The sequence below is a fragment of the Rhinoraja longicauda genome, chromosome 21 (genome assembly GCF_053455715.1).
Source record: "Rhinoraja longicauda isolate Sanriku21f chromosome 21, sRhiLon1.1, whole genome shotgun sequence".
In the NCBI taxonomy this organism is placed as follows: Eukaryota; Metazoa; Chordata; class Chondrichthyes; order Rajiformes; family Arhynchobatidae; genus Rhinoraja; species Rhinoraja longicauda.
The window spans coordinates 10,193,394-10,207,422 of NC_135973.1; positions in this window are offsets into that span (position 1 = coordinate 10,193,394).

Below are 14,029 nucleotides of genomic sequence, written 5' to 3' on the forward strand. Positions count from 1 at the left end.
TTTATAATTATATAGTATAGTTTACTGTCATGTGTACCGAGGTACAATGAAAAGCCCTTTTATTGCGAGCTATCCAGTCAGCAGAAAGACTGGACATGATTACAATCGAGCCGTCCACAGTGTACTGACACAAGATAAAGGGAGTAACGTTTAGTCAGAAGTAAAGTCCAGTAAAGTCCAGTAAAGTCCAAGGATCTTCAATAGTAGGTGGATAGTAGCTCCCATCCTTTACAAACTCCACTGGCTCCCCATCCCCCAGAGAATCCAGTACAAAATCCTCCTCATGACCTACAAAGCCCTCCATAACCTGGCCCCATCCTACCTGACCGACCTCCTCCACAGGCACACTCCCACCTGCACCCCTCCGCTCTGCTGCTGCCAATCTCCTATCCCCCCACATTCGGACCAAACTCAGATCCTGGGGGGACAGGGCTTTCTCCATCGCTGCTCCCACCCTATGGAACTCACTACCCCAAACCGTCAGAGACTCCTCCACACTCACCACATTCAAAACATCACTGACGTCTCACCTGTTCAGTACTGCCTTCAACCACTGAAGGTCACCTCACCTTCTGTCTCCTTTCTCTGTTCGTTTACTTATTTATCTATTTATTCACTTCCCTATGTTCTCTAAATCCCTGTAAAGCGTCTTTGAGTATATGAAAAGCGCTATATAAATGTAATGCATTATTATTATTATTATTATTATTAAGACCACTCTCCGGTTGTTAGTGGGATGGTTCAGTTCCCTGATAGCAGCTGTGAAGAAACTGTCTCTGAATCTGTTGACAAGATAACAATGTCCGAGTTTCGTTCTCCTGGAGCAAAAGATATATAATGAAATCACAAATTGGCTGAGTATCAGTAGATAATGTGAGGGCTGTGACTAGTGGTATCCCTCAGGCATCTGAGTGGGGATCACAGTTATTTACCGCTTTTATAAACATAACTCTGATGATGGAACAGAGAAACATCTATCCAAGTCTGTTCATAATACAAAGGTTAGGCTGAGCCAAGAGTCAAGAGTGTTTAATTGACAATGGAACACTGAGATTCTCACTTGCAGCAGCATAACAGGTCGGTATATCCAGTGCACACAGATTAGATATAACAAACAGAATAACGTTAACAACAATTGGGTGGTATCAGCGGTAGAGCTACTGCCTTACAGCGCTAGAGACTACTACGGGTCCTGATTACAGGTGCTTGTCTGTATGTTCTCCATATGACCCACCTGGGTTTTCTCTGAGATCTTCAGTTTCCTCCCACACTCCAAAATTCGTACTGGTTTGTAGGTTAATTGGCTTGGTATAAAATGTAAAATTGTCCCTAATGTGCAGGATAGTGTTAATGTGCGGGGATCGCTAGTCGGTGCGGACTCGGTGGGCCGAAGGGCCTTTTTTCCATGCTGTATCTCTAAACTAAAAACAAACTAAAATAAGCCAAATACTAGTGCAAAAGGACAGGAAATCCTCAGTGCAACAATAGGCGGTCCAAAGTTCGTAGTTGAGGTTAAGGATGTGTAATGTTCACCAGCTTGATGGTTGCAGGGAAGAAGCTAATCTTGAACCAGGTGATCACAATTTTCAGACTCCTACACCTTCTTCTTGATGGTAGGAGCGAAATGAGAACATGGCCAGAGTGGTGTGAGTCTTTGATGATACTGGCTGAATTTCTGTTGAGGTAGTGCCTCCTGTAGATCCCTTCGAAGGTGGGGAGATCGGTACCTGTGTGTAGCACTCTCTGACTTCTCTTTCGCACCTGGGCATTCGAGTTGCCAAACCAGGCCGTGATGTAACCAGTCAGTGGGCTCTCTACTGTACACCTGCAGAGGCTCAAGAGACTATTTACCATCATATCGGATCTTCGCAATCAGCGGGATATATTTGTGGCTGCACCGTTGTGGTAATGTAGATATTGACACAAAGTTACAGAATTAGCAATGGATTAAGCAAGGAGAACAGAAGGGTGGCAAAGTGACTTCAATAAAGTCAATGGACCTAGAAGTCTAGAACTGAGTACATTCCAAATGGCTTAGGTCCAAGCGGCTTAGGAATTTCATGCACACGGATTGTCATCCGAAACACATTAAAAAAAAATAAACAAGAGGGGTAATGGAGTGTTGGCCATTATATCGACAGGCTTAGCATACCTGGGCCACAGGACAAACTGGTATACAAAACCTAGAGAAGGACGATCAGTTCTAGGTAGGAAGGATGAAGGACACACCACACAATGCATTTATCCCAGTGTGGAACCTGAAATAGACCGAGCACTTAAACATAGTGATGTTTGATGGCACTGGGCCTATATTTGCTGGAGTTTAGAAGAATGAAGGGGGACCTCGTTGAAAAGTACAGACTAGTGAAAGGCTTGGATAGAGTGGATGTGAAGAGGGTGCTTCCACTAATGGGAGAGTCTAGGACTAGGACTAGCCTCAGAATTAAAGGACGTACTTTTATGAAGGAGATGAGGAGGAACTTATTTAGTCAGAGGGTGGTGAATCTGTGGAATTCTTTGCCACAGAAGGCTGTGGAGGCAAAGACAGTGGATATATTTAAGGCAGAGATGGATTGATTCTTGATTAGTACAGGTGTCAGAGGTTATGTGGAGAAGGCAGGAGAATGGGGTCGAGAGGGACAGATAGATCAGCCATGATTGAATGGCGGAGTAGAATTGTGGGGCCGAATGGCCTAATTCTACTCCTATCACTTATGATCTTATGATGTTAAAAATCCCAATTTCAGCCTGGAATGGAGTGAACTGTTGCTGTAGTAGAATAACACGGGTACTATAACTGAGGAGAGGTTACCCAAATTATTGATTGAATGATTGATTGAGTGATTGATTGATTGATCAATTGATTGATACTTTATCATCACCCCCCCCCCCCCCCCCCCACACACCTCGTGCCTCTTGAAACTGCAGATGCTGGTTTACAAAAAAAACAAAACACAAAGCTCTAGAGTAACTCAGCGGGTCAGGCAGCTTCTCTGGCGAACATGAATAGGCGACGATTCGGCTCACAACCCTTCTTCAGACCCATTGGAGGTGGTTGGGATGAAAGCTGGAAGAGAGGAGGGGCAGGTCAAAGCCTGACAAGTAGTAGGCAGATACAGGTGAGGGGAGGGAGGGAGGAGGAGAGGGATGGAGAGAGGAGGGGAGGTCCAACCACCTGTTGATAGATAGGTGGTTGGACAAAGGCCAGAAATGAAAGTACTGAAGGTGTGAGAGAAAAGGATTGAGGAGTTATAAATTGTGAAGCTGGAGGAAGGAATGTAGGTGGAAGCGGAGGGAAGAAATAGGTGCAAGTTCAGGTGGGGCACAGCGAGGGGGGGGGGGGGGGGGGGGGTTGGCATTTGCCTAAATTTAGAGAATTCAGTGTTGATACCATTGGGTTGTAAGTTACCCAAGCGGAATATGAGGCTATTCCAGTGCAGACTCGGTGACAGTTTTGGTGCACCAAGGCCTGCTGGGTGTCCTGGTTGCTAAACATTCAAACTCCTCTTCCCTTTCCCATACTAACTCTTTTATCCTGGGCCTCTCCATTACCAGAGCAAGGCCAGGCACAAACCGGCACCCCCTCCCTCACCACTCTCCACCTAATGCATGCTAGGCTTTGTCCAGCCCCTCCTCTCTTCCAGCTTTCTTACAACCACCACCACAACAATCAGTCTGAAGAAGGGTCCCGATCCAAGCCGTCACCTATCCATGTGCTCCAGAGATTCGGCCTGACCCACTGAGGTACTCAAGCACTTTGTGTCTTTTACTTCCAACAATGCCTGTGTTTATTTCACCCAGAACAAAATATATATTTTAAAAAAACACAAATTGGCTGAATGCCAGGGGATAATGGGTAGGTTTTTCCTCGTGGTGTACCTCAGACATCTATTTTGGGACCCGCTGTCACAAATACAACTCAGATGATGGTATAGAGAAATATCTATCCACAAATGTTGATACTACAAAGATTGGCCAAGCCAAGAGTCTAGAGTGTCAAGAGTGTTAGATTGTCCTATATTTGCATATCCCTTTGCCTATAGTTTAGTTTAGTTTAGAGATACAGCGTGGAAACAGGCCCTTCGACCCACTGAGTCCACACCGACCAACGATCCCCGCACATTAACACACACTAGGGACAATTTACACTTACACCAAGCCAATTAACCTACAAACCTGTACCTCTTTGGAATGTGGGAGGAAACCGAAGATCTCGCAGAAAACCCGCGCAGGTCACGGGGAGAACGTACAAACTCCGTACAGACGGCACCCGTGGTCAGGATCGAACCCGGGTCTCTGGCGCTGCAAGCGCTGTAAGGCAGCAACTCTACCGCCGCGCCACCGTGCTGCCCTATATACTGCAAAATCTTTTTAAATGAAACTCTCACTTCTGCCTCGTACCACATAGTCCCAGAGGAGATTTAACCTCTGCAGTCTTTGGTGACAGTCATTGATAACTGCGTGTCTGATCATGGCCGCAGCAATGGTTTTCCACCGGTCCGCTTACTTCAAAGGGTGTTTCTTTGGCCTTCTGCTCTTGCCCTGTATCCTACTCTTTGGTGGCATCGTCTGCAGATGAGGAAGCAATTAGCTTTGCTTTCCAGCTTGTGCATGACCTTTCTAACGAGTAAATGTTCCGTTTTCTCCCTCTGTACTTCTCCCCCCCCCCTCCCCCCCCCCCCCCCCCTCCCAACCTCCTCTCTGCCAAGTTTTTTTTCTCACTATTGCCCATGACTCAAGTGCACTCGGGGATGGCACTGAACAGGTTAAACGTTGGAAAGGCATCCAACTATACAGTGTGTATGAAAGAACTGCAGATGCTGGTGTAAATCGAAGGTAGACGCAAAATGCTGGAGTAACTCAGCGGCATCACTGGAGAGAAGGAATGGGCGATGTTTCGGGTCGAGACCCTTCTTCAGTCTGAAGAAGGTACATGAGACAAATAAAGTGGTATTGCTGCAGTGAACCATTGAACCGCCACCCCTGGCAGCACGCTCCAGGCAACCATCCCACTGGGTATAAAACTTGCCCCGCAAATCTCATTCAATTTTCTCCCTCTCACGTTAAACCTAGACTAACACCACAAAGACCCCTACACTTTTCTCCTTGAATCCTATGGCAGAGACTTAGGTCTCAGCCATCAACATCACAGTCTGGTTTGGGAACAGCTCTGCCCAGGACAGGAAGGCCCTGTGGAGAGTAGTGCATTCAGCAGAACGCACTATGGGAACTACACTCGCCCCCCTGCAGGACCTATACATCAGGAGGTGCAGATCCAGAGCAAGCAAGATTATGGGGGACCCCTGCCACCCCAGCAATGGACTGTTCCAGCTGCTACGGTCAGGCAAACGCCTCCGCTGTCACGCTGTGAAAACGGAGAAGATGAGACGGAGTTTCTTCCCACAGGCCATTAGGACAGTTAACTATTATAACTCCAGGGACTAAAAAAAATTTCTGTATTAATATTAATTTATATGCTGTAATTGTAATTCTTTTTGCACAATCCACAGGCATTGCCACTTTCATTTCACTGCACATCTTGTATGTGTATGTGACAAATAAACTTGACTTGACTTGATTTGACTTGACTTGACTTGACTTGACTTGACTTGACTTGACTTAATGAATGGCAAAAATATTTAATTACTGTTCCATTATTCCTTCACTTGCTCAACCTAAAAAACCACGATGCTCTAGTGGATACTACCCATAAACCTCACTCTGGCCCGTCCTTGAGCCTGAAGCAGGGTCCCGACCCGAACCGTCACTCGTCCTTTTTCTCCAGAGATGCTGCCTGGCCCGCTGAGTTACTCCAGCGCGTCGTGCCTATCCCTGGCCAGTCCCTCTGCTTTGGCACGCTTGTTCTTTCCCGCCCGAGTCCAGAAATTCTGATTTCACAGCCAACCGCAGTAAATGCTGGGGAGAGCAACAAAGTTAATCTTTCGGGGTCGATGGACCCTTTTCACAAAATTAGGAAAGCGTTAAAAGATCAACATGTATTGGGTGAGGGGCCGGTGGATGAAGACAGCAAAGCAAATTTCTTGGATGGGCTGGAGACCGAGAGTAAATGGACCTGTCGGCCAAGAGGGGAATTACCTGCCGGTAACAGTACATGTTATTCTTGTTTCCAACACCCTCACCAAAATTATATTGAATCTTGGAGTTCTGAAATTCAAAGGTAATCCTTTCTGTCTTTCTTTCATTGCAAGCAATATTAAGTAGGAGTAATATTAACTCTCCCCAAAACCCTTCATGCCCACCTTCAATAACAGATGGAAGGAGTTATTTCATGTATGGATCTCTAAAGTCTAAAGCAAAACACCTGAGCAAACTTATATACGGACACATCTTCAATTAGAAATGACCACTTGCACAATCTAACCCTTTTTAACTTGTCCGAGAAGAATAGGAGCTAATAGATCCAGTTCCGAGGAATGAGGAGGTTAACCTATGATGAACGTTTGTCAGCACACTGGGCCTGTACTCGCTGGAGTTTAGAAGAATGAGGGGGGGGAACCACATTGAAACATACAGAATAGTGAAAGGTTTGAATAGAGTGGTCGTGGAGAGGATGTTTCCACTAATGGGAGAGTCTAGAACTAGAGGTCATAGCCTCAGAATTAAAGGACGTTCTTTTAGGAAGGAGATGAGGAGACATGTCTTTAGTCAGAGGGTGGTGAATCTGTGGAATTCTTTGCCACAGAAGGCTGTGGAGGCCGTCAGTGGATATTTTTAAGGCAGAGATGGATAGATTCTTGATTAGTACAGGTGTCAGTGGTTATGGGGAGAAGGCAGGAGAATGGGGCTTAGAGGGAGAGATAGATCAGCCATGATTGAATGACAGAGTAGACTTGATGGGTCAAGTGGCCTAATTCTAGTCCTATTCCTTATGACCTCGTGACCATTGGTGTGTCCTGGAGATGATGTAATGCATGAAGCACCAGCTCCACAGCAGTGACTGACAGATCTTCCGGCTTCACGTTTCATCTATTCCCCACTGGTTGAAGCCCCTTTCCGCACTTGATGGTCTTTAGTTGGAATTAAATTTGATTGTTTCACGTAAATGCATTCAATGCAATCCTTTTTAAATTGTAATTATTGCACTTCATTTAATTCAGCCAATTGCTCCTTAATTTCACGAGGTTGTTAATTACCAAAGGGATTGCGCGCACAGTTGCACCTTTCCTATAATTTCATAATTACAGAGCAAAGACGTGAGTCAATGATGAATTACCAGATGCAAATGGGATAATTTCTTGTGCCTTTTCAATTTGATTTATCAGGAAGTGTAATGGAAGAAGGATGCTGTAATTATCACAGTTATAACATCTGTGCCATCTCTTCCCTCTCCGGAGCTGTGGCATTTTGATAAACAAACATCCTCAAGGATTTAGACTGAAAACAGCTGCAGTATTATTAAACTTCCCGAGTTTGTCACTGAAATGAGTTCAACATGTTGCTCATATCACAAAATGCTGGAGTAACTCAGCGGGTCAGGCAGCATCTCAGGAGAGGAGGAATGGGTGACGTTTCGGGTCGAGACCCTTCTTCAGACTCGACCCGAAACGTCACTGAAACGAAATTACTGATTGAGAATGATCAGCCATGATCACATTGAATGGCGGTGCTGGCTCGAAGGGCCGAATGGCCTCCTCCTGCACCTATTGTCTATTGCCTATTGTCACCCATTCCTTCTCTCCTGAGATGCTGCCTGACCTGCTGAGTTACTCCAGCATTTTGTGAAATAAATACCTTCGATTTGTACCAGCATCTGCAGTTATTTTCTTATTCAACATGTTGCCCAGTCAATTATCATTCTTCAGAATATTGATTTACTAATTTTTTTTACAACTGGACAGAAATTCACTCCAATGCTTCCTTGTCAAGATTCTATTTCGACATGTTGCCTTTAGACTTTACTTGAGAGATGCAGCACGGAAACAGGCCCTTCGGCCCGTCGAATCCGCGCCGACCAGTGATCCCGTACACTACCACTATCCTACAGACTATCGACAATTTTACAATGTTACCGAAGCCTATTGACCTACAAACCTGCACGTCTTTGGAGTGTGGGAGGAAACCGGAGCACCCGAGCAAAACCCACGCCATCACAGGGAGAACGTACAAACTCCGCAATGACAGCATCCGTAGTCAGGATCGGAAGTCAGGATCGAACCGGGGTCTCTGTTGTTATAAGGCAGCAACTCTACCGCTGCGCCACTGTGCCGCCCTGTTCAGACACGCCTCTCATTTGTATTTGTTAGATTCATAATCAGGACGTCTCTTCAGGACTAACTTCACTACGAGTGGATCAGGAAACTCCTGGCATGAAACAGTGCCGCCCTATTAAGGTTTTAATTAGGGTTTATAGTAACCTATTAGGCTGACAGTAGCCTATTAGGGCTTGAGAATTTACAACTGATTATTGCTGGATTTATCCAGCTTATAAATTGCTGGATTTCTGTCGAAGGGTTTGACACTATATCTAAATCTTACCCACTGTGCATAGTAAGCAAAACATTCCCACGTGAAAAAAATCTGCTTGCTGTTCAGTTTAGTGTATACATACATACACTGTATGTTTACTTTGGTTGTTCATTCTTGCGTTCTAAATATCCCTGATGTTCTGTCAGGAGAGGGTAGCATAAGATTATCTCACGTAAAATGAATTTTCCAGGAAAGGCCTGATAGTTACACCCACAAAAGAAACCAGTTTTTACATTTAACTTCCCAGGAATGATGAAAGTCCTGTTGCAAGCTGTTTGTCTAATCACAAAAAGATAGCTGAGCAAATTAAAATGACTACCCATGGTTGATAGGAAATTTTGTGCTGATTTCCATTGTAGTATCTGAGTTTTAATATTTGTTTAAAAATAGGCAGCAACTCTACCTCTGTGCCACTCTGCACTGATACCCATTTGTACTTGGCCTGTTTCCTTTATCATCGTTACTTTTTTGCATATCTTTCATTCATTTTATCACTGTCTCTATATTTTCTCTATATCACCGTCTACGAGTCGCAACACACAACAAGGTACACAAAAACTTGAAATTAAAATCTATATCTCCCGTTTCCCTTTCCCCGCCTGGCCCTCAGTCTGAAGAAGGGTCTCAACCCAAAACGTCACCTGTTCCTTTTCTCCAAGAGACGCTGTCTGACCCGTGAGTTACTCCAGCTTTTTGTGTCGAACCTGTCTTCGTCACGGGATGACAGTGCAGTGAGTCAACAGCTTCAAGCTCCTGGCCCTGTGCGTCTGTGAAGATCTGTCCGAGGCCCAGAACTTTGACGCAATCACAAAGGGAGTTCAACGCCTTTACTTTCTCAGAGGTTTGAGGAGATTCAGAAGGTCTCCAGGTACACTATCAAACTGACACAAAATGCTGGAGCAACTCAGCGGGTCAGGCAGCATCTCGAGAGAGAAGGAATGGGTGACGTTTCGGGTCGAGACCCTCCTTTTACCTGCACTATCAAACTTCTACAAGAGTATAGCAGAGAGCATACTGACAGGTTGCTTCAGAGTTTGGTTAGGTAATCGACTGCCCAAGAACAAAACAGGTTTTAGTTTAGTTTAGTTTAGATTTTTAGTTTAGAGATACAGCATGGAAACAGGCCCTTTGGCCCACCGAATCCGTGCCAACCAGTGTACCCTCCAACACTATCCTACATACACTAGGGACAGTTTATAATTATATCAAGCCAATTCACGTACAAACCTATATGAGTGTGGAGTGTTGGAGGAAACCGGAGATCCTGGAGAAAACCCACGCAGGTCACGGAGAGAACGTACAAACTCCGCACAGACTAGCACCCGTAGTCAGGATCAAACCCGGGTCCCTGGTGCTGTAAGGCAGCAACTCTACCGCTGCGCCACTGTGCCGACTTCTTGTAGATTGTAGATCCTTAAATTTTAATTGATTTTGGAAATGGAATCTCATTTTCATTGATTCGTTTAAGTGAATAAGATTTTAGAATGCTATCCTTTAATTTGGCACCTTTCTCTTATGTAGTTTAGTTTGAACAGGAGGTGTTAATAGCCTCTCAGTTAATTAGCTGGAAAGAAATTCAATGACAGATGGGGCTGATTTAGCACCAGTCTTTACAACCTTTTAGGAAAAGTGCTTTGCGAAGTTTGTATTTCAACAATGAATAACAATGTAATTACCTTGGCCAAAATAACTTTTTCCGGTCCCTGCTTCATAGAACTAATTTGCATTAAGATTTACATAAATCTATTCACTAATCCTCACAAGTGAAAGGAAATGAAAATATTTTGAACAAAATACAATATTTTTAGGTTGAATTCTGGAAGAACTCCAATGGGATTCTCTCTTTAATACCATTGGATTTGTGATTTTCGAACAACATGTACAATATGGGCGTGTATATTTCAACACGTTACATTTTAATACTTTGGTGACTCCATTTAGATTTGACAGCGATCAATTTGTAACCGGCATCATGGATTTGTAGGTGATAAACCAAATAATATCTTAATATCCAGTGAAAAGCTGGTGTATTTGGAATTTACAAAGAATGTAGGCCCAGCCGACAGAAAAGGCTTGAAATTAGAGTTGAAAAGACATGTCACTGTGATTTACACCAACAATAAACTTGAGTCCAGAAATGTCAAGACTTTATAATTCAATTCCGTAATGCAATTAAATGAATAATTCCTCAGGGAGAAAAGGCTCTTAACTCTTTCAGTCAGCCTTCTGTAAGCTTTGTTGCAACTGCTTGATACAATTTCCTCGGTCCTTTGTTGCTGCCTTTTACCATTTAATTCTAGATAAGTAAAAGTCTTAGATTTCCTGAAGTCGCTGCCCAAATCATGTTACATATTAGCAGCAAAACAACCACTGTGCTGGAAGACCTGGGAGCCATAAAGAAATTTAACATACTTTGATATTAAAAAGGAAACCGACAGATAAAGGCAAGTCAGTAATGGAAATAAAATGGAACATACTGAAGCTGTCGTTTAGCCTAGTTTAGTATAGTATAGTTTAGTTTAGTTTAGTTTAGTTTAGTTTAGTTTAGTTTAGTTTAGTTTAGTTTAGTTTAGTTTAGTTTAGTTTAGTTTAGTTTAGTTTAGAGATTCAGTGCGGAAACAGGCCCTCCAGACCGCTGAGTCCACTCTGACCAGCGATCACCCCTGAACCTGTTGGTGTGCGCGTTCAAGCTTCTGTATCTTCTGCCCAACAGGAGCAGGGAGAAGAAGGAATTACCGTGGTGGGAAAGGTCCTTGATTATGTTTTCTGTTTTCCATGAACAATCAGCCATAGAATTATGTGCAGAAATAGTAGGGATCACATAACGCTGGAGTAACTCAGCGGGTCAGGCAGCATCTCTGGAGAGAAGGAATGGGTGACGCTTCGGGTCGAGACCCTTCTTCAGAGCAGGAATAGTGATCGTTTGAACGTGGACAAAAAGCGCTGGAGTAACTCAGCAAGTCAGGCAGCATCTCTGCTGAAAAGGAATGGGTGATGTTTCGGGTCGAGACCCTTCATCAGACCATTTGAATGCGCTGAGCCCTTTTAAAGAGTATCTCAACTAGTCCCAATATCCTACTCTTTCATCATGCTTCTGTGAATATTTCTCCCTCGAGTAGTTTGCAAATTGAGATTTGAAATAATTGAAGTTGCTTCCACTACCCTAAAGGTAGTTCAATCCTGATCATAACCACTAACCAATAAAAGTCAACACAACCATCTCCTCTCCTATTTTCCTTTCCCTATCTTCCCAAAAATGGATTGTGGAGAGAAGTATTAAAATTGCCAAATGTCCCACTCCAAGGGCATTATTTTGGTATTTTCTGATCTACACTGTCTGTACATTGGGGTTACATTTGACTGAAGGAGACCAACTTTATTTACCAAGCTCAGTGCATTCACCCATACCCATCCATTGGCTTGGCTTGAGCTCCATAGACATGAGGCTAAGTATTTAGGACTAAGTTTATTATTGTCTTGTGCTCCAGTGCAGTAAAAAAAAGCTGTGTTTTGCATGCTAGATCAGATAATCCGATACAATAAACAATAGACAATAGACAATAGGTGTAGGAGGAGGCCATTCGGCCCTTCGAGCCAGCACCACCATTCAATGTGATCATGGCTGATCATTCTCAATCAGTACCCCGTTCCTGCCTTCTCCCCATACCCCCTGACTCCGTTATCTTTAAGAGCTCTATCTAGCTCTCTCTCTTGAATGCATTTAGAGAATTGTACATCCGTAAGATCAAGTCAAACACAATAGTAAAATAGGTAGTGGAAAGGGGAAGATACAGAGTTCAGAATATAGTTCTCAGCATTGTAGTGCACTGGTTCCATGGACAAAGTCCAATATCTGCAATGGCGTAGAGGTGATGGGATGGTGCTGGGTCGAAGGGCCGAATGGCCTCCTCCTGAACCTATTTTTCTATGCTTCTACCCAAGCTTATGGAAGGGCTATGCAGAAGCCCGATGACAGAGGGGAAGAGGCTGTTCCCAAGTTCAATAGTGCACGCTCAAATTTCCACCCTCCAGTGCACCCCACTGATCACTCCTTATTCTGAATTATTTACGATACATTGCACTATTAAAATTACAGGAAATATACAGCATGCGGATAGTCCAGGCCACTACAGGGACAGGCAGAATTGATGCTTCAAAAGAGTCTCTACCATTCAAATCCACCTGCAAAACCTCAAGTAGAAGCAAAGAACTGCAGGAGATTTCCCCTAAAGTTACCCCCAAAATCCACCCGGTGTCTTTTGAAGTCTTTGTGGACTCTTCCTTCCCCATTACAACTCGGTGGCGGCACAATGGTGCACGGTGGTGCAGCGGTAAAACTGCTGCCTCACAGCGCCAGAGACCCGGGTTCGATCCTGACTACGGGTGCTTGCCTGTACGGAAGTTTGCACGTTGACCCGCGTGGGTTTTCTCCGGGTGCTCCGGTTTCCTCCCACATTCCAAAGACGTGCAGGTTCGTAGGTTAATTGGCTTTGGTATAAAATTGTAAATTGTGTGTAGGATAGTGTTCGTGTGCGGGGATCGCCGGTCGGCACGGACTCGGTGGGCCGAAGGGACTGTTTACGCGCAGTATCTCAAAAACTGAACAGGACTAAACTCACTAAGGCCAATATCTCCTGAGGCTAAGATCAGGCATGATTTCAAAGACTTGAAGTTGTAAGACGGCACCAGAACATGGCGTGTGGTCCCAGAAGAGGATCAATTATCCACTACAACTGTTCCATTCTTTTACTTGTGCGCAATTGCAATCATGGTATGATGCAACTGGACAACACACAACACAAAGCTTTTCACTGTGTCTTAGAAACATAGAAACATAGAATATAGGTGCAGGAGGAGGCCATTCAGCCCTTCGAGCCAGCACTGCCATTTATTGTGATCATGGCTGATCGTCCCCAATCAATACCATTGCTCCCCATATCCTTTGATTCCACTAGCCCCTGGAGCTCTATCTAACTCTCTCTTAAATCCATCCAGTGATTTGGCCTCCACTGCCCTCTGTGGCAGAGAATTCCACAAATTCACACCTCTCTGGGTGAAAATGTTTTTTTCTCACCTCAGTTTTAAATAGCCTCCCCTTTATTCTAAGACTGTGGCCCCTGGTTCTGGACTTGCCCAACATTGGGAACATTATTCCTGCAACTAGCTTGTCCAGTCCTTTTATAATTTTAAATGTTTCTATCAGATCCCCTCTCATCCTTCTAAACTCCAGTGAATACAAGCCTTTTCAATCTTTCCTCGTATGTCAGTCCCGCCATCCCAGGGATCAATCTCGTGAACCTACGCTGCACTGCCTCAATTACAAGGATGTCCTTCCTCAAATTAGGAGACCAAAACTGTACACAATACTCCAGATGTGGTCTTACCAGAGCCCTATACAACTGCAGAAGAACCTCTTTACTCCTATACTGAAATCCTCTTGTTATGAAGGCCAACATTCCATTAGCTTTCTTCACTGCCTGCTGTACCTGCACGCCAACTTTCAGTGACTGGTGTACAAGGACACCCAGGTTTCGCTGCACCT